The sequence below is a fragment of the Oryctolagus cuniculus genome, chromosome 13 (genome assembly GCF_964237555.1).
Source record: "Oryctolagus cuniculus chromosome 13, mOryCun1.1, whole genome shotgun sequence".
Classification (NCBI taxonomy): domain Eukaryota; kingdom Metazoa; phylum Chordata; class Mammalia; order Lagomorpha; family Leporidae; genus Oryctolagus; species Oryctolagus cuniculus.
This window is the reverse complement of record NC_091444.1, coordinates 77,354,641-77,375,716: the sequence shown is the minus strand read 5'-3', so window position 1 is coordinate 77,375,716 and position 21,076 is coordinate 77,354,641. Positions and strand designations below refer to the sequence as shown.

The window sequence follows — 21,076 nt, the reverse complement described above, 5'->3', positions numbered from 1 at the left end:
GGCGGCAGATTTACCCGCTACACCACATCAACAGCCCCTTAGGTATTATCAAATATGTAAATACACTGTTATTAACTGTAGGCACCACGCTATACAATAGACTACTAATTTACTTTTAAATGAGATCATAAAATAATTTTTTTTTTTTTTTGGACAGGCAGAGGGGACAGTGAGAGAGAGAGACAGAGAGAAAGGTCTTCCTTTTTCGTTTGTTCACCCACAATGGCCGCTGCGGCCACCGCACCGCGATGATCCGAAGGCAGGAGCCAGGTGCTTCCTCCTGGTCTCCCATGTGGGTGCAGGGCCCAAGGACCTGAGCCATCCTCCACTGCACTCCCGGGCCACAGCAGAGAGCTGGACTGGAAGAGGAGCAACCGGGACAGAATCCGGCGCCCCGACTGGGACTAGAACCCAGGGTGCTGGCGCCACAGGCAGAGGACTAGCCTATTGAGCCGTATCGCCGGCCCCATAAAATAACTTTTTTAACTTACTAGATTTCTTAAACTACTAATTCCTATGAGAAAGGTAATTTGAATTTTCCCTTAGAAAAGAAACCTAGCGTTTAGTCTTCTCTCTTTCTCCTTTCTTTCTCTTTTCCACCCAGTCTTCGAATTGTACTTTGCCTGAATCTCTTTCAAAACAGTTTTATTCATGATCTAGCCCTCAAGCTCAATTTTGCCAATAGATCTTAATTTCAATTTATTCTCTGCATCTGCTCATCTCTCCTGGGTCACCTTTTTTCAGTCTTCACAGTTGTGTGCTGCTTTCAGATTCAGCAACTTGGCCTGGGAAAGCAGTGGAGAATGGCCCCTGCACCCATGTGGGAGACCCAGAAGAAGCTCCTGGCTTCGGATTGGTACAGCTCTGGCTGTTGCTGTCATCTGGGGAGGGAACCAGCTGGTGGATGACCGACCAATCTCTCTCTCTCTGTCTTTCTCTCTCTGTCTCTCTCTCTCCCTCTCTGCTTCTCTGTAACTCTGCCTTTCAAATAAATCGATCAATGCTTACGCATTTCAATAAATGTCAATCTTAGATGCAGGGCAAGTACTGCCAAGCTCAGCTCCTCAGCTCCTCAGCCCTTCTGTCAGGTATTACTGTGATTGCATGCATATTTAGTTAAAGAAACAATACTCTTTCCATGTTGAATAGGAAAAAATATACAGCAACTATGTTTGCTGAGCACACGTTGAGATACACTGTTTTCAAGTGAAAGTGAGCCTTGGCCAGACACTAAGTAAGCAATGACTGCTCTTAGTCTGTAGACTTTCTTCCCAATTCCATCCAGGTTGTTTGAGGGTAAAGGTCTAAAGTCATTGTTATCTCTCCTTTTCTTCTTGATAATCTACAGAAACCATCAAGTTCAAGTTTCCTACAGTTGAAGGAAGAATTTTCAACCATAGAAAGGGAGGGGAAGATTAGAAATTATACCTAATGATGTTGGAGTTGATTTGGGGTTGGGGGTATCCATATGTAATCACTTTGAGTGTGTGTGTGTGTATGTGTGTGTATATGTGGTATGTGGGTACTTGAATGTGCAGATGGGTTCATGTGTGCCCATTCTGTCCTCTGTCAGCCCCTAGAAGCAAAGCAATGACATATTAGCTGCAATCACCTTGTGCTCACATCTAGATCACCACTTAGGTGCCAGGACTCCTTGGAAGAAAAAGGAGAATCCAGGAAAGCATAAGATGAGCCTAGAACATCTCGCCGTCCAAGAATGTAAGGAAGTACTCAACGAATGATGGACATATGAAAAAGGATATATAAGGAGTCTTCAAAAAGTTTGTGGAAATGTGTGTTATGAAAAACTATGCATAGATTTCAAAAATTTTGTTGGGCTGGAGTTGTGGTGTAGCTGATCAAGCCCCAATGCCGGCATCCCATATGGGTGCCAGTTTGTGTCCCTGCTGCTCCACTTCTGATCCAACTTCCTGCTGATGGCCTAGGAAAAGCCGCAGAAGATGACCCAAGTGTTTGAATCCCTGCTACCTACATAGGAGACCTGGATGAAGTGCCTGGCTCCTGACTGGCCGGCCCAGCTCTATCCATTGCAACTATCTGGGGAGCGAGCCAACACATGGAAAATTCTCTCTCTCTTTCTCTCTTTCTCTGCTCTCCTCTCTCTGAAAATAAATAAATAAATAAATCAAGAAAATAAAATAAATCTCTCTCTCTCAAAAAAAAAAAAAAAAGAGAGATAAAGACAGTAACAGATAACATTTAAAGAAACAAAATAACACTCCCCAAGTCTGTACTAATGCAAATAAATAAATGGGGGTAAAAGGAAAGACCTCCTTACACTGGACTGCTATGTAATCAACACAATAAGGATTAAGGAGGAAACCATGGATGCTCAAGTTTGACAAAGAGCAGGGCGTTTTCGGAGTATGGTGGGTTTGTGTTGTGTGTTTAGCTTAGCTGGACACAAATACCCTTGGTTCCTTTCCCTGCAGAGAGCGCCATTGACCCAGGTCGCAAGGATGAGAAATGGAATAAAGGAACCGCCCTGATGATAGGAACAGGAGTCACGGAATCAAGAACCTCCCCAACAACGATGGGACCATCTCTGACCACAGGCTGCACCACCCAGATCCAAACAAATCAGGAGCAAAGAGCGTCAGGACCCTAACCACAAAAGACCTCTCGACCCATTAGGGACTTCCCTGATCCATGCACTGGTCCAGAATAGCCCAGCACAATGGTCTTTCCTGGGGAGGCTGGAGGCCATAGTGGGTAGCACCACCATTCTGGCAACATCGTGTGCAGAAAAAAAGCCACTGCGCCTGTGCAAAACACTGAAGGGGATCACTTGAATTGGGAGCGTCATGTGCCAAGGGAGATGAGCCAGAGACTAAAAGGACACAACCCACCCAAACCGCCTGCTCAGCTCCCATCAGGAAGCCAGCCGGAGAGACCTCTTTCCACCATGCTGTCTCCTTTATACTGGAGCATAAACTCCTAAGGAACCCTACCTGGGTTAACTGTTGACCACTTGTCATTCTCTGTGACAAGTGACACCAGAAGCTCCAGTCAGTACCAGGCCTTCTCCAGTATACTTGGGGTGAGTGTGGGGTGTGCGGCTCCTGAGGTCACAGATCTTGCTGCTTCTTGGTGGTGCTGTGCGTGTGCCATTTTCTGGACAGCTCAGTTTCTCACTCTTGTGCCCGGAGCCTATTATGAGAAGTGACAGTTTCTCCAGCAAGACACACCATTATGGATGGGGGAGTCTTGAAGGTTTAGGACAACCATGGACTCCAACTCAGCCCCATAGGTTCCAGGGTGTTCTCAGCTCTCCCATGCCATGCCTATCTTCTTATCCAGACTGCCCGCCCCATGGACTTCAGGCTCCAGTCCCAGGCACAGAAAAAACAGTTCACAGACTGTGCAACCAGCTGTGAAACCAGCTGAGGGGTTCTGCTGTTCTTGGCTGCCTAGGATCGGAATCCTGGCAGATACACACAGCCTCAAATCAGTGACCAGCTATGATGGGAAAATGGCTAACACCTGGAAAACACCACCTCAATCAGGCGATCATATTAGATAATATCACAGTTATATTTCCTCATTTTGATAATGACCTATAATTATGTGTAATGTTTTTTGGAAGTTATATAGAGAATGATTTTTTTTAAGATTTTATTTCTTTGAGAAACAGAGTTACTGGCAGGGAGAGGGAGAGACAGAGAGAGAGGTCCTCCATCTGCCAGTTCACTCCCCAGATGGCCACAATGGTTGGAGACTGGCTGATCCAAAGCCAGGAACCAGGAGCTTCCTCTGGGTCTCCCACGTGGGTGCATGGGCCCAAGCACTTGGGCCATTTTCCACTGCTTTTCCAGGCCATAGCAGAGAGCTGGATCAGAAGAGGAGCATCCAGGACACAGACCAGTGCCCGTACGGGATGCTGGTGCCACACTCAGAGACTTAGCCAATTTTGCCACAGTGTCAGACCCAAATGATGGCTTTAAAAAAAAGAGACTTATTTTATTTGGAGGGCAGAGAAAGAGAGATATCTTCCATCTGCTGCTCACTCCTCAAATGGCTGCAACAGCTGGAGCTAGGCCAAGCCAACCCAGGAGCCAGAAACTCCATGTGGGTGGCAGGAACTCAAGACTCAGGCCATTTTCCAGTTTTCCCAGGCCTATTCACAAGTAGCTGCATCGCAAGTGGAACAGCCAGGACTGGAACCATTGCTTCAATACGTGATACTGGGATTGCAGGTAACAGCTTAGCTCACAGCACTACACCAGCCCCGGAGAATGCTGTTCTTAGGAAATACACGCTGAAATATGAAGGCATAGAAAGGCATAATGTCTCCAACCTACTACTACTACTACTACTACTACTACTACTACTTCTTCTTCTTCTTCTTCTTCTTCCTCTTCTTCTTCTTTTTACAGGCAGAGTGGACAGTGAGAGAGAGAGAGACAGAGAGAAAGAGAGAGAAAGGTCTTCCTTTGCCGTTGGTTCACCTTCCAATGGCCGGCGCACTGCGCTGATCCGAAGGCAGGAGCCAGGTGCTTCTCCTGGTCTCCTATGGGGTGCAGGGCCCAAGCACTTGTGCCATCCTCCACTGCACTCCTGGGCCACAGCAGAGAGCTGGCCTGGAAGAGGGGCAACTGGGACAGAATCCGGCGCCCCGACCGGGACTAGAACCCGGTGTGCCGGCGCCACAAGGCGGAGGATTAGCCTATTTAGCCGTGGCGCCGGCCTCCAACCTACTTCTAAATGCTTTAGAAAAAATATGTAAGTATAATAAATATATGTAGGGGCTGGCACTGTGGTGCAGTGGGTTAAGCCTCCGCCTGCCGCCCTGGAATCCCATATGGGTGCTGGTATCCCATAGGGGCGCCGGTTCATGTCCCAGCTATTCTTCTTCTAATCCAGCTCTCTGCAGTGGAAGATGGTCCAAGTGCTTGGGCCCCTCCACTGGCATGAGACCCAGAAGAAGCTCCTAGCTCCTGGCTTCAGGTAGGCCAGCTCTGGCCACTGTGGCCAGTTAGGGATTAAACCAACGGATGGGCCGGTGCCGTGGCGCACTTGGTTAATCCTCCGCCTGTGGCGCCGGCATCACATAATGGGTGGGGGGTTCTAGTCCTGGTTGCTCCTCTTCCAGTCAAGCTCTCTGCTGTGGCCCAGGAGGGCAGTGGAGGATGGCCCAAGTGCTTGGGCCCCTACACCCCATGGGAGACCAGGAAGAAGCACCTGGCTGCTGGCTTCGGATCGGTGTAGCGCCAGCCATAGTGGCCAATTGGGGAGTGAACCAATGGAAGGAAGACCTTTCTCTTTGTCTCTCTCTCTGTCTGTAACTCTACCTGTCAAATAAGTAAATAAATCTTAAAAAAAAAAAAAAAGGATGGAAGACGTCTCTCTATATGTGATTCTGTCTCTCAAATAAGCAAATCAATCTTTAAATAAATAAATATATGTGGACATGGAGAGGGAATGATAAAACAAATGAGACAAATTGTGAACAGTTGGTGAATCTGAGTAGAAGATATTCCAAAAGGTCTTTACGCTTGCAACTTTCAGTTGTAGGCTCTATGAGAAGAGAAAATGTAAACATAAGTGAAGTGAGTAACCAAATAAAAACCACTTGGTGAATGGTGCTCTGGAGGCCTCTGAGGATTCTGGAAGGAAACGCTAAGAGCTCTCAATCACGGACACCAAGATTACCTATTGGTCAGGAAATTGTCCTTTAATTGTATCCCCAGTTGTGATTTTCAGGGGGCTGGTTTGTCCTCTTGTCCTTCATTCACACCTTTTAGAGTTCCTTCTTCCATTTCTAGGGTCCAGAGGTGTTGTTTCTGCTTTTCTTTTTTTTTTTTTTAAGATGTATTTATTTATTTGAAAGGCAGAGTCAGAGAGAGTGAGAGAGAGAGAGAGAGAGGGAGCGCCAGGCTGAGGCCAAGAGCCAGGAGCCTTTTCCAGGTGTCCCATGTGGCACATTAGCATGGAGCTGGACTGGAAGTTGAGCAGACAGGACTTGAACCGGTGCCCATAGAGGATGCCATCACTGCGGGCAGATGTTTAACCTGCTATGCTACAATGCGGGCCCCACGTTTCTACTTTTTTACATTGAGTGTTTGAGTCATAGTTTTGGTTTCTGGTGCAGGTTCACCATTGCCACTAGGAATCCTTGTTCTGCCCCTTAACTGCCTTTCTCTTCATTTTGGGTCCTCTACCAGCAGTGCTCAGTGGCATCAGAACCAGCCAGGTGGCTGATTAGAACACAAAATACTAGGCAGGGCTCAAGAATCTGCATTTTCAACAAGTTCCAGGAAATGGCAATGTTGCTGGTCCTAACACCACATTTTGAGAACTTCTGCTATGTGGTATCTAGAGGTACAGCACCACAGCAAGACTTTTCAGCATTAATTTAAAATTTCTCTTAAAGTTATGGGTAATAGCTTGTACGTACCCTTTTCAGGGCATTGTATTGATGGCACCAATGTGGATTTCTTGTACAGGTTCCTCCTGATATGCTCTTCTGAATTCTTATTCTATTTAAGTATTTATTTAGTTAAGGAAGAGAGAGAGTGTGTGCTCTGTTGGTTCACTCCCCCAAATGCTTGGAATAGTCGAGGATGCTGAATTTGGGAGCCAGGAACTCAACCCAGGTCTCGCACATGAGTGACAGGAACCCAATCACATGGGGCATTACTGCTCCCTCCCAGGGACTCCATTAGCAAGAAGCTGGAATAAGAAGCCAGGCCAAGCATCAAATTCAGGTACTCCAATGTGGGAGACAGATATCCTAACCCTAGACAAAATGTTCACTCTCTTTCTAATAATTTTAACCAAATCTAATTCCCCCACCTCCACCTCAGAAATATAGTTTCCCTTCTCCTGCCTGTGTGTGTGTGTGTGTGTGTGTGTTTGTGTGTTTAGCTTGGCAATATCATAGGTTTAATTCCATCCTACTGAAGTCTTAAATCTGCATCCGTAGTGCTTTGATGTATGCTAACATAGCTGGGAAAATACTTAGGGATGGAGGGGTGCAGTAAGGTGGGGAGGAATAACCATAAAAAAAATCAACTCTAGAAACATCTGGAAGCAGACCAGATGAATAGTCTCATTAAAAATACTAGACTCTGCTCTGTGATAAAATGTTCTTTCCTTCTGGTGGAGCCTGAATAGACCTTGGACCTTGAGACCTCTCTGGGGCTATTATGTCACCTGAAGCCAGAAGACCTCCTCCAGTCACAGATCACTGACTGGAGAGAAAGAGAGAGAGAGAGAGAGAGACAGACCTGAGGGCCCCAGGGGAAAAGGCTAGAGAGACAAAGACTGAGTTTAGTTGGTAGAAGTGCACTTCACTGGTTCTTCCTCCCCTTCCCTTCTTCCTCACCCCGTCAGCTCTTTTCCAGCACTGTCTTGGGCCTGGGGATCTTGTGAAATCACAGGGTCAAGCCCTCTGCCTCCAGATGACTGCTGGTCCCGGCCGTGTGTTATGCTGGACAATCCTCCCTCACCCCACACACCACATAACACGGTTACACCCAAGGTTAACCCATTTCTCTGTGATTTAAAAGACATATTAGACATATTATTGAACACGAAGTGCCCTCTTACTGAAAGCTGATGCTGCTTTAAGTTCAGACGCGTCACTCCACATATTTTGGAGTGTTCCTGGAATACAGGCACATGATATGAACCAGGTAGACACAAGCTCTACTGGGCTGAGAATGATAGCTACTGCTATTTAATTGCAATTGTGGGCACATGTCCCTGAAAAAGTACAAATACGCACAAGAATTAGCGATATGCAGATGGTGGAGGCAGGGCTGGAGCTTTCCAGGAAGAGGGATCTGTACATAACCAAGGTCCCAACACAGGAGGAAGCTTGAGGAAGGCAGGGCCAAGCTGGGAGCCATGACGTCACCACTGGGACCCCATTCAATAATTTGCAAGTTTTTAGTCCTGGCCTTTTTGCATAGAATAGTGTCCACCCCAATCTCTTATTATTGCTGGGGAAAAGTGAGCTCAACCATGGTGACTGTCAGAATAAAATCATGAATGAGGCAAACCTCTGCCCTCCTCCTTCTTCCTCATCAAACAAAACAGTGAAGTGGGACCTCAGACAGATAGAACAGCTTTATTGTTGCTGCACAAGTACTCAGAATCAATGCACATGGGACATGATAGTTTATCTGGTCCATCCACAAACCAATCAGTGGCTTCTGTTAAATAAAAGAGTAAGGGAATAAGTGAATGGAACGCATGGAGGTTTATGTACAGAGTCCTGAGCGTGGCATTCAAAGCTGAGTGGCTGGGCAAGCCACTCACTCACACTGAATTCCAGTTTCCTTAGGAAGGAAGCGAACTCAGTAATTCACAAGTCGGCCTTGAGGTCTCAAGGCTTCACTGACTGCAGATTGCACTTTGTGAACTGTGGCTCAAATGGAAGGAATTTTCCTCCTCATCATTACTATTATTGATTAGCCGCTTCAGAAACTGAAGGGCGATGCCCAGAGTCAAGATGACTCAGGCTTTATGTGAGCAATGGCCACAGGGAATAGGAAGCTGGGGAACAACTCAAAGGGTCACAATCCAGGGTTCGTCTACTGCCTGCCTGAGTATCAGCAATCAAGGATCTCAAATGGTGCGGAGCCCATCCTTCCCTTCCTGCACAGATCAGACTGCCAGACGGCAGGAAATAGAGGAATGACAGAGGCCACACACAGGCCAAGTCTCCTCCCTCTCTTCTCTTTTTCTTCTCCTCCTCTGCACACTGCCACCCTGCAGCAAACACCAACACTGTGGCTCTCCCTCAGTTTGTGATTCCCCCAGGCTCAGTCTGTTAATGCACTGGGTGCTGTGGCTCCAGGTTCTTTCCCCTCGGTCCTTGTCAGCCACTACTCACTCCAGTCCTGGGCCAGCTCCACTCTCAGGCTCCTTCCCTCCCTGATTCCTCACAGGTTCATTGGTCGCTCCCCTTCCTCCTGAATTTGGTTTTACCACACAATGTGGTGCTTAATTACACAATATTTTTTTCCTGAGAACCTGCTCTTGTACGAAGGCTTGGCTGTCCATCTGCGCATACCCCCTTGCTACCATCTGAATAGAATTTGTCTCCTAAAGGATCATGTGCTAGGGGTCCAGTCTCCAGTGGCATGGCATTGAGAGATAGCGGGACCGCACTGGAGGTCATTAGGTCATTGGGATGGCACCATCCTTGGAAGGCGTTAATGCCTGTCTCAGAGGAGTAGGTTAGGTCTTACAGAACTGGCCTGGATACCATGAGAGTAGGTACTTACAAGAGGGTTCAAGTTTCTTGACTCACTTTCTTGCTTTATCTCTCCAGGCTGTTGTCCTTCCCCTTCCCCTCCCTCTTCTTCCTGTCCTCCTCCTCCTTTTCTCTCCCTCTCTCAGCCTCTCTCTGTTACTCATATCCTCAGACCACATGATGCTCTCTGCCATGACTCCCTCACCAGAAGCTGGTGCTAATGCCATGCTCTTGGCCCTCCAAAACCGAGAAACAAAATAAATTTCTTTTCTTTATAAAATACCCACCCTCAAGATATTTTTTAAAGATTTATTTATTTTACTTGAAAGAGTTATACAGAGAGAGAAGGAGAGGCAGCGAGAGAGAGAGAGGTCTTCCATCTGCTGGTTCACTCCCCAATTGGCTGCAATGGACAGAGCTGTGCCAATCCAAAACCAGGAGCCAGGAGCTTCCAGGTATCCCACACGGGTGCAGAGGCCCAAGGACTTGGGCCATCTCTACTGCTTTCCCAGGCCATAGCAGAGAGCTGGATCGGAAGTGGAGCAGCTGGGACTCGAACCGGTGCCCACATGGGACACCAGCACTGTAGGTGGTGGCTTCACCTGCCACACCACAGCTCCGGCCCCTCTCAGATATTTTGTTATAGAAAAGCAGACGTGGACATTCTTTCTTAATTCTAAATTGATGATCTCTGTCTCTTCTTGAGAAGTTTCTCCTCTACCAGAAGACTGGGAATCTCCCTCCCCCATATAGGAATTCCCATGGCAAGCTTGGGAGAAGGAAGTAGATGAAGAGTTGTTTCCAGTCCCCAATGTACCCACTGTTGAATGAGATGAGCACATGGGAGAGTATATCTCAGTCAATAATAATTTGAGGTGGGTAAAGCATTCCTGGACACAATGAGTCAAAATGATAAAGGTGGGCAGGCATTGTGGCTCAAAAACAGTGGTTTGAGCTGCTGCTTGGGACATCCACACCCCATATCGGGTGCTGGTACAAGTCCAATCTACTCTGCTTCTTCTGTTCTTACTAAGGTGCCAGGGAAGGCAGTGGAGGCTGGTCCAATTGCTTGGGTCCTTGCCACCCATATGGAAGATGACCCCAGCTGGAGTTCTGGGCTCCTGGTTTCTACCTAGCCCAGTTCCAGCTGTTGTGGGCATTTGGGCAGTGAACCACTGGATGGGACATCTCTCTCTGTCTCTCCCTTTCTCTGTCACTCTGCCTTTCAAATAAAAATATAAATAAATCTTTAAAAAAACCTTATAAGGAAAAATTGACCATGCAAGCTCATGAAATGAAAGAAGTAAAAGAATCATGTCAAAAAAAATATTTGCAATATTTTTAATATGTAAAGGAATTCTTATAAAATCAACCAAGTATCCTAATGGAACAGCAGCCAAAGGGCATGATGGGAGATTCACAAAAGAAACAATAACTACACCCATACAAAAAAAAAAAAAAAATCCCAAACCCACTAGTATAACTCTGTTTGAATTCCTTGACCTCTGCTCTTGCTTCTGAAATGTAACGATCCTAAACCAGCTTCCTTTCTTTTAGGTGAGGGGTGTGCATTATCCTTTTAATGGGGTTGGGGATCTCCAACTTCAGACTGTTCTTCAATCCAGCACCAGTTGCGGAAGCTTCTTCTCTGGCAGAGAGGTAGTGTTCTGTCCATTTCCTGTGTCAAGCGCTTGTCCAGCTGCTGCCACCACTGGCTACCATTCTGGTGGGGACACTGCTGCTACAGCAATGGTGTGGGATACTGAGCCATTCCAGTCTCCCATTGAGTTGTGTTTGGGTTTGGATTTTGCTGTTGCTTCAGCCTACAACTGGCTCCACATTCCTCCAGTATTACCCAGCACTTACAGTGGGGGCTGCAGTGTCAGAGGGTTTTTCTCAAGATTCCTGCTCCACCCATCTTTTGTTCTTTCTATGTGCCCAAGCCACCGAGAGAGTATCTCCCCACGTTCTCAGTCACCTCATCCTTCTCTTGGTACAGACAAATGTGTTCACTTGCCTGGGGCTGTGGGGCTAATGAGGGGGAGTGGCTTCCATTGCTCTAGTCCAGCCCCAGTCCCAGGCAGATCTTGTGTGTCAGGGTCTCAGTTTGAAGCTTCCTTTCATGACAGCAACCTCTCCATTGTATATTCAGCAAGGGGCAGTGGCAAGGTTAGTGCGAGAACTTCTTTGGCCCTCTTCTAGCACTGGTAGATCTCCATGAGCTTTTTCTATAGGACCCTGAGACCCACCAAGCAGTGTGAATTTATGTCTGGATGCATCCTTATGCCATAAATCTATTTGTCTGTGTCTCTTGACACCAATACCCTGCTGTTTGCTTACTGTAGCTTCATGATAAGTATCTAAGTCAGTGTAAATCTTCTTACTTTGTTAACTGCTTTCACAGTTTAGTCTTCTTGGGGTCAGCGCTGTGGCATAGCAGGTAAAGCTGCCACCTGCAGTGCTGGCATCCCATATGGATGCTGGTTTGAGTCCTGGCTGCTCCACTTCTGATGCAGCTCTCTGCTATGGGCTGGGAAAGCAGTGGAAGATGGCCCAAGTGCTTGGCCCCCTGCACCTGCACGAGAGAACCAGAAGAAGCTCCTGGCTCCTGGCTTCAGATCAGTGCAGCTGTGGCCATTGTGGCCATTTGGAGAGTGAACCAGTGGATGAACACCTTTCTCTCTCTCTCTGCCTATGCCTCTCTGTAACTCTGCCTTTCAAATAAATAAATAAATCTTAAAAACAAAAATAAAGTTTAAAAACAAAAATAAATTTAGCCTTCTATGTCCTTTACTGAATATTAGAATCAATTTATTAATTCTGAAAAAAAGGAAAAAGCCTACTGAAATTTTTATTGGAATTGCATTAAATTTACATTAAGTTTAAGGGAAAACCAAGTGATCAATTTCAGTTCAGAATCGATCATAATGAAAGGACTAAGAGTCAAAGGGATCACATAAACAAATCTAGTGCCTGCTAATACTAACCTATAGAATAAATAAAGGGGAGAGCGATCCAACATGGGAAGTGAGATACACAGCAGACTCATAGAATGTCAGATGTCCTAAACAGCACTCTGGCCTCAGAATCAGCCCTAAAGACATTCGGATCTGGCTGAAAAGCCCATGAGAGTATTTCAGGCATGGAAAGCCAAGACACTCTGGCAAAAACAACAACAACAACAACAACAACAACTAAATGAAAGATCTCTGTGAGTGAGATCCCAGTGGAAAGAACAGGTCTTCAAAGAAGGAGGTACCTTTCTCTGAAGGGAGGAGAGAACTTCCACTTTGACTATGACCTCGTCTAAATAAGATAAGAATCGGAGAACTCAAAAGGCTTCCATAGCCTTGGCAACTCATGACTGGAGCATAGGGAGATTACTGATGCCATAAACAGGAGTGTCAATTTGTAAAGTCAACAACAGGAGTCACTGTGCACTTACTCCTCATGTAGGATCTCTGTCCTTAATGTGCTGTACATTGAGATTTAATGCTATAACGAGTACTCAAACAGTATATTTCACTTTGTGTTTCTATGTGGGTGCAAACTGTTGAAATCTTTACTTAATGTATACTAAACTGATCTTCTGTATATATAGAAAATTGAAAATGAATCTTGATATGAATGGAAGGGGAGAGAGAGCGGGAAAGGGGAAGGTTGCGGGTGGGAGGGAAGTCATCGCGGCAGGGGGGGGGGGGGAGCCAATGTAGTCCATAAGCTGTACTTTGGAAATCTATATTCATTAAATAAAAGTTTAAAAAAAAAAGTTTAGGGGAAAACCAACATCTTACTAATATTGAATCTTCTCAATACCCAAAGGCACAGTCTCTCTCTTGATTTATGTAAATTTGCAATTTCTCTCAGAAATGTTTATAATTTTCAGCATATCAGCATTGGAGATCTTTTGTCAAAAGTGTCTCTAACTATTTCAGCTGTTTACGCTAATACAAATGATAGTTTTATTTCAAATTACTGTTGCTTACTCCTAGTATTTTTTTGGATATCCACAATATCTTTATTGTTTCTTTAATATGTATTTTTATTTATTTGAAAGGCACAGTTACAGAAAGAGGGAAAGACAGTGATCTTGCATCTGTTGGTTCATGCCTCAAATGGTTCCATGGCCAGGGCTAGGCCAGGCCCAAACAAGGAGCCTGGAACTCCATCTGGGTCTCTTATGTGGGTGGCAGGGACCCAAGTACTTGGACCATCTACCACTGCTTTCCCAGGTGAAATCAGCAGGGAACTGGATCAGACATGGAACAACTAGGACTCAAAATGGAGGTCACATGAGTTGCCAGTGTCACAGGCAGCAGTTTAATTTGTTGTGACACAACACCTCCAGCCCCTTTATTCTCTTTAAATAGTTTAAATTTTTATTTATTTATTCTAATTGTATTTGAAAGGCAGACAAACCAACAGAGAGATATCTTCCAACTACTAGTTCACTCTCCAAATGTCCACAACACATAGGGCTGGGCCAGGCTGAAGCCAGGAGCCCAGCACTCAATCCAGGTCTTCCCCATAGGTGACAGGCTTCCAAGTACTTGAACCGTCATCTGCTGTCTCCCATGGTATGCATTAACAGGAAACTGGATCAGAAGCAGGGGAGCTAGTACTGAACCAGGCACCTCGATAGGGGACGCGTGTGTCCCAAGTGGCAACTTGACGACTGTGTCAAACACCTGCCCTTAAGTAATTGTTTGACACATATTTATGCGTGTGTATGAAGTACAGCACTACAGCTCAATGTACGATGATCAAATCAGAATAATCAGCATCTCTACCTCCCGTTTTGTCATTTTTAGTGCTGGAAGCTTCTGGACTCTTCTAGTTAGTTTGAAATATGTCATACATTATTGTAGGCTTTGGTTACCCTACGGTGCTGATGAACACCAGAACCGGTTCCTCCTTTCTAACTGTTGCTGATTACCTACTATTCTTACCTGCCTACATGGGAACCAATACAAATGTTCTTCAATGGTTTGTGATACATTCATACAATGTCACATTGCTCAGACATAAGCAGAGTGAATAGCTTATGAAAAGAAAAAACATGAACATATATCAAAAGCACTATTTTGTACAAAAGTCAAACACCAAAGAACACACTATAATCTGTTCCACTCTCTGAGGTTCAGGAACTGGTGAAAATTATATATGTTACTAGAAATCAAAACAGAGCAGCATACTGTGCGGGTGAGAGGCTACTGATGAACTTACAGGGGTAGCAGATAGAATTAATAGATATAATTCACATTGAGAGGGTGTTGGGTGATCTAGAGAGGTATAAAACTTTGAAATGTGTTAAGATCATAAACATCATGGGCACATTTCAGTATATTTAAATTTTATCTTGATAAAATAGCATAAGAAAGGAGGCAAATAAGGAAGATCATTATGTAACAATGGAGGCAAACGTCTTCAATTTCTCAAGTCTACTACCAACCACACAGCTGACCAATGCACAATGCCAGGTGCCAGCTGGGTTCTGTACAAATGTTGGAACGTCCCCAGGCTTTGTTGTGGCTACTGGATCCACAGTTACTGAGCAGAGAGCCCCATGGTGGGGCTGTGATGGGCTGAACTTTGAGAAGCTGAAGGAGCTGATTGTGCAGCTACTGTCCAATAACCTGAGTCTACAGTTCATTTTCTACAGCTTCCAGGGGAAGACCCTGAAGTGCTTGTCTTTGGTTTATTCGTGGGTGTCTTATTTTTGCTCAGCCTTGTTATGTCTGTTAGAAGTTGGCTTCAGCACAGTGCGCCGGCCGCGGCGGCCACTGGAGGGTGAACCGACGGCAAAGGAAGACCTTTCTCTCTGTCTCTCTCTCTCACTGTCCACTCTGCCTGTCAAAAATAATAGTAAAAAAAAAAAAAGAAGAAGTTGGCTTTATGTTGAGAAAAATAACAGGAAAAAACCTTGGCTTCACTAAGGAGGAATGGCAACTTATCAACAAGGTCAGTGCTGCTAAAATGAAACATGCAGCCATTCTGTCAACCTTAGGGAACACCAGGGTAGATACAGGGTCTTCATGTACTCCCAGCCTTGCAAATATTTACAGAGAAGTGAGGAGGGCAGCACGAGGCTGGTGGAGGAATTAGCTTCTCTGATGCAAGAACTGAAGGAAAAGAGATCCAAACACTCCTGACAAGAAGAGGAATCCAGGGAGATGCTAAAAACGTGCAGGGCCCTGGAGGAGGTCGTGAGAATCACATCACAAGGAGCTTTTGCAAAACTGCCAGGAGGCCAAGAGCCAAGTCCTCACGAGTGGGCCTGGGTTACAAACCAGTACCGTCCCCTCTCCTCCACTCAGGCCTTCTGAGCTACAAGGTTCTCTCTGCACCCACTTACACTCCATCTGAGGGCCACTGAGGCCCGTGGGTCCAGGGTGTGCCTTCCTCATGGGCTGCTCACTCCAGAATTAATTTCCTTCAGCATGAAGGTCACGGTGGAGGAAAGGAGCAATGCGAGCATCCGAGCATCTGTGTGAGGAGTGGTTCCGCCCTTTGCAGGACAAGCAGTGGCAGAGGAGTGTGTTTGGCTGGGAAAGTTGCATGGGTGTTTCTGGAAGAGGAGCCCTTCCATCACGTAGGAAGACCTAGAGCCCAGAAGGCCACTCACAGCTCAACCTATAAATATAATGGGTCATCAGAGAGTGGAGTTACTGTTTCAGAGAAGGTGTCCATGGTCCTGGCAGATTCCACAAGATAAATTCAATGAGTCTGTTAGTGGCCGCGTCCTCCTTAGGTTCCCCAGTACCAACAATATCACAAAAAGCTTCACTGGTGACTACCTAAGCTTCTCCCCACAACTTGGGGCTTAAGTAGTGCAGAGGCCTCACACTGGTGTCTTTTCCCAGCATGGACATCTCAGACAGCCAGACAGCCCTGCAGAGCTGGAGGGATTTGTTCTGAATCATTCCATGAAGTCATGGTAAGGCAGGGAGTGTGCTTACTGGGTTTTATTGTGGAAAGATGATGCCAACTGATATCTGACCGGGGGACTACCAGTGTTTGGGCTTTCAATTCTTTTATTTTAAGGGTTTATTTATTTAGTTAGTTTTGTTTTTTATTTGACAGGTAGAGTTATTGACAGTGAGAGAGAGAGAGACAGAGAGAAAGGTCTTCCCTCTGTTGGTTCGTTCCCCAGATGGCCGCCACAGCCAGCACTGCGCCGACCCAAAGCCAAGAGCCAGATACTCCCTCCTGGTTTCCCACGTGGGTGCAGGGGCCCAAGCACCCGGGTCATTCTCCACTGCCCTCCTGGGCCACAGCAGAGAGCTGGACTAGAAGAGGAGCAACCAGGACTAGAACTCGGCACCCACATGGGATGCCAGTGCCACAGGTGGAGGATTAACCAAGTGAGCAAGGTGCTGGCCCCCATTTATTTATTTTGAAAGTCAGAGTTACAGAGAGGGAGAGAGATCGATCGTCCATCGGCTGGTACTCTCTCTAGATGGCACAATGGCCGGAGTTGAGCCAGGCCGAAGTTGGGAGCCAGGAGCTCCATGCAAGACTCCCACGTGGATGAGGGGCCCAAGCACTGGAGCCACCATCCACTGCTTTTCCCAGGCCATTAGCAGGGAGCTGGATGGGAAGTGGAGTATCTGGGACACAAACTGGCACCCACGTGGGGTGCGGCATGGCCAGGGGCAGCTTTCTCAGCTACACCACAAAGCCGGCCCCTGTGGCCATGTCAGGTCACCTTCCCAGAGTTAGATTGTCTCATAGCTACACTGCAGACAATACATTTAATCACTAGAAATCCCCTCTGTTTTTTGAAGCCTTAATCCCATCTTTTGATTCTTCTTTTTTTTTTAATTTTAAATTTAGAAATTTATTCTGTTTTATCCACAAGCTTTATATAGCTTTAGTTTAAAAAAAAAAAAAATCAACAAACAGGCCGGCGCCGTGGCTGAATAGGCTAATCCTCCACCTTGTGGTGCTGGCACATCAGGTTCTAGTCCCAGTCGGGGCACCGGATTCTGTCATGGTTGCCCCTCTTCCAGGCCAGCTCTCTGCCAGGGAGTGCAGTGGAGGATGGCCCAAGTGCTTGGGCCCTGCACCCCATGGGAGACCAGGAGAAGCACCTGGCTCCTGACTTCAGATCAGCATGATGCGTTGGCCGCAGTGCACCGGCCGCGGCGGCCATTGGAGGGTGAACCAATGGCAAAAGGAAGACCTTTCTCTCTGTCTCTCTCTCTCTCACTGTCCACTCTGCCTGTCAAAAAAAAAAAAAAACCAACAACAACAAACAAACAACAACAAAAACCATGAAACCAAGACACTATTTCAGAGTCCGGGCCCTTCCAGCCTTCCAAATACAAGAGCTCTGAAAGCTGTATATACCAATTGGAAGAACAAGACAAAAATATGATGGAGCCATGACATTTCATAAAACAAAATTTTATATAACTGAAGGATCCTTCCTGGGACTAGTTAATTGCCTTTACAAGAAAGAAAACAAACAAACAAAAAAAGAACACGCCAGAACAGAATAGAATGAAATTCCAGTGTTCCAAATCAACTTGTTCCACATGGACAGAGACCCACAGTGTCCTGGCAATGACGTGGCTTTGCTGTCTCTTCTGAGAGCTCCAACCCTGATTCACTTCAGCAGAGACTCCACAGGCAACAGGAAAGATTGTGGCATTAAAATACCCACTTATACTTATGTGTAGTTCAACAGTGGTCTTATTTCTGGGCGAGCTTACAAACCATGAGGTTGGAAGCATAACTTACATGGGTGGTAAGAGACTCAAATGAGAAAAGGTAAATAAAAAAAGAAAGAAAAAAAGAGAGTGAGAGGAACCCCTTTGGAAATAGCCAGGGGCATTTAAACGAACCATAAGAATGCCAACAATATTTAAACCCCCTTTTTTAAAAAAGAGATTTTTTTGGCTTAAAATATTTCACTCTAAATGAATGTATGTCAGCTGTCAATGAAAGAATGTCACTAATACACTGTGCACACCTTTTGCAATGTAAATCCATGTCCTTTTTTTTTTTACATGGTGAACTTCAACCTAGCAATTATTACAACAAATGTTATAGTCTAAAGCTCAAAAACAAGTTAGCAATTTCGAAATTGAATTGCGTACAAACTAAAATGGACATCCTAACAAACGTTTCCACCTAGGACTGTGGGGACACCTGAGCCTTCCGCATGGACCGCAGGGCCTTCTCCCGCAGGTGCTTCTCTAGGTCATCAAGGTTATCTTCAGCTTCACTTTCAGTCTCCTTCCTGGGCTCCAGCGCTGCCTCTGCTTCCTCCTGTGCTGAGGTGGTCGTGGCAGCAGCGACAGCTGCAGGGTGACGGCAGCAGCAGCCGCGACAGCCGCCGCTGCCACCGCCTTCTCCTTCTTGTGCTTCTTATCCTTTATGTGTTTCTTGTCCTTCTTTTTCTTCTTTTTCTTTCCACCTCCTTCTTGATCTGAATTCCTTGCCGGTGACGGGCTTGGTGTTGGGCTCTTAGCCTTTTAGACCGGTACCGCTGGTGACCAGTTTGTAGAGGGCGTCTGAGACTGGACAGGGGACGGAGGTGCTGGAGGTTTTTTAGCTGCTGGCTCAGGAGATCCAGACACAGATCGGGAGGATGAGACCCTCCTTACAGACTGTGGGCTTGGAGAGGCAGTCTTTTTAGGCTCCGGAGTCCGGGAGACTCTCCTAATGGGCCTAGTACTTGGAGATGGAGACTGCCTTCTTTGGGGTGAGGACGACGGTGCTCTCCGCGCGGGTGGAGGGCTGGAGGAGGTCTGAGGAACACGAGGCCGAGGGGAAGGCGAGTGCCCTTTGTTTGGCTGTGGCGAGCGGGCTTCCCGGGTGGAGCGGCTTGGGGAAGAGCCTTTCCTATGCTTGGATGACAACGAAGGCGAGCGTCTCTTGGTGACTGGCGAGCTTCTCGGTTTGGGAGGTGGAGAATGCGAGACTCTCTGCTTTGGTGGTGGAGATGGCGACGCCCTCCGTTTTGGAGGGGGTGGAGGAGAAGCCGTCCTTCTCTAGGGAGGTGGAGAAGGGGTGTATCTCCTCTGTATGGGAGGGGAGTACCTCCGAGGGGAAGGCGAGCGCCGGTGTGGTGGTGGAGAAGGAGTCCTTCGTCGGGGTGGTGGTGTAGGAGACCTGCGCGGGAGACGGAGAGCGCCCCCTTCTGGTGGGTGGTGGTGAGGGACTTCTCCGTCTACCACGAGGGGAAGTCCCTGGCGCTTTCGTGGTGAGGGAGAGGCACTCCTGGAAGGGGAATGTCTCCACCGCCTGCCTACCTCACCATTCTTCACGTGGGACCTTTTGGGTCGCTCATCTTCTGAGGAGGAAGAGGAGCCAGAGTCAGATGAAGACTGCTGGTTCTGTCGTCTATACTGGCGTCTCTGCTGCACAGAATCTGCTGCAGCCATTTTGCCACCTTTGTCTTCTTCTGATTCAGATAATTCTACTTTTCTAGGTTCCAGTGCTGGTGAAGGGGATTCTCTTTTCTCAGTACCTTTATGCTTTGCCACTTTACCTGCAGTTCTCCCTGGAGACACAGAAACACGGCTTTTTCTCGTACGGTTTGACTGCTGGGGTGTCGGGGAATGGCGAGTTTTTGGCGGTGGAGTTGCTGGAGGGGATGGCCGGTGCCTTCGCCTTGGAGGACTCGCGGAAGGAGATAGCCTGCGAGTTTTTCGAGGGGGACTGGATGTCCTCTTAAGAGGTTTCTTTGGCGGCGACCGGGAAGGAGATGAAGAGGATGATGAGCTACTTCCAGACAAGGATGCTGACGAACGTCGTCTTCGTCGTACTGGAGATCTGCTCCTCCTGTGCCGTGGCGGAGGAGGCATTCGTCTTGGAGGAGTTCTTCTCCGAGGGGATGGGCGCCTGCTTGGGCTTGGCCGTCTTCTAGGCGAGTGTGATCTTGATCGGGATCTATGGCGCCGTCTAGGTCGAGTGAGAGAAGGAGAGCGAGACCGCGTCCGTGACCTTGATTTGCAACGTGACCGAGATCGTGCTCTGGTCTTCTCCTTTTCCTTTTTGGAATTTTTTTTCTGGAGAAGGTTCTTTAGGTTCTGGTACAGGTTCAGGCTTGGGAACTTTTAGGATGTCACTAGTCGAAGTCGCCTCCTGCACTGAGGGTTCTGGGAGCTCGGGAGTTCTTTCCTTCGTTTCTGGCGCGGGGGAAGGACTCCGGCTCTTGGTTCTTCTCGGGCTTCGAGACCGTTCACTTTTTTCTCTGCTGCTTTCTTTGTCTTCCTTATCCCTCTTATCTTTGACTTCATCTTGCTTTTTCATAGATGCCAATTTTTCTTGCTCAATCTGTCCTTGTTTTATTTCTTCTTTCTTCAGTTCCAGGAAAGCAGAGGGGATTCCAGCGATGTTTTCTTGTGCACTTAACAGCAGAGGCCACAGTTCTCCCATAAATTCTCTAGCATTTTTTCCATTCAAAAACCCAGTCGGGTTGATTTGCATCATTTTAGAGTCTGGATTCTTCACTTCCAGCTGGTTGAATATAAACTCAATCACAACATCATCTTCAAACCCAAGGATTTCCGTTACTCGTTTTGTTATCCAAGGCTTTATAACTTCCAAATTTACTTTGCTCATGTCCACCTTTTTTTCTAGGCATTCTGCAAACTTCACCTGCTTCGGTAGTTTCTTCTGTTTCTTCCTGAACCGATTATCCTGTTCCGCACTTGTTCCGCGGAAGAATCCCGCGTCCATCTTGCTGCCTCGCTCAGAGATCGCTCCCTATCCCAGGGTGCTCCGCGCCGCCACCTGATACTTCATTTACAGTTTGTGTATAATACTCTCACAACATTGTTCCCCAGTTAGTCAAGGTAAGTAGTCTCACTTTGTTTATAATATTCCATGCCTCTT

The 21,076-nt window shown here is 46.8% G+C and overlaps 1 protein-coding gene, 1 long non-coding RNA gene and 1 pseudogene across 3 annotated transcripts in view; all 3 read right to left on the bottom strand.

Moving 5' to 3' along the window:
* IL15RA (interleukin 15 receptor subunit alpha) overlaps positions 1-21,076 on the bottom strand; it is a 46,653-nt gene that overhangs the window by 19,689 nt on the left and 5,888 nt on the right. The window lies entirely within an intron of this gene.
* LOC138845013 (uncharacterized) lies at positions 574-14,978 on the bottom strand. The gene is made up of 2 exons (XR_011381590.1): positions 10,359-14,978; positions 574-4,687 (listed from the first exon to the last, which is right to left on the bottom strand). It is a non-coding gene; the product is annotated as an uncharacterized lncRNA (long non-coding RNA).
* On the bottom strand, positions 18,247-21,053 carry LOC127487071 (serine/arginine repetitive matrix protein 1 pseudogene; annotated as a pseudogene).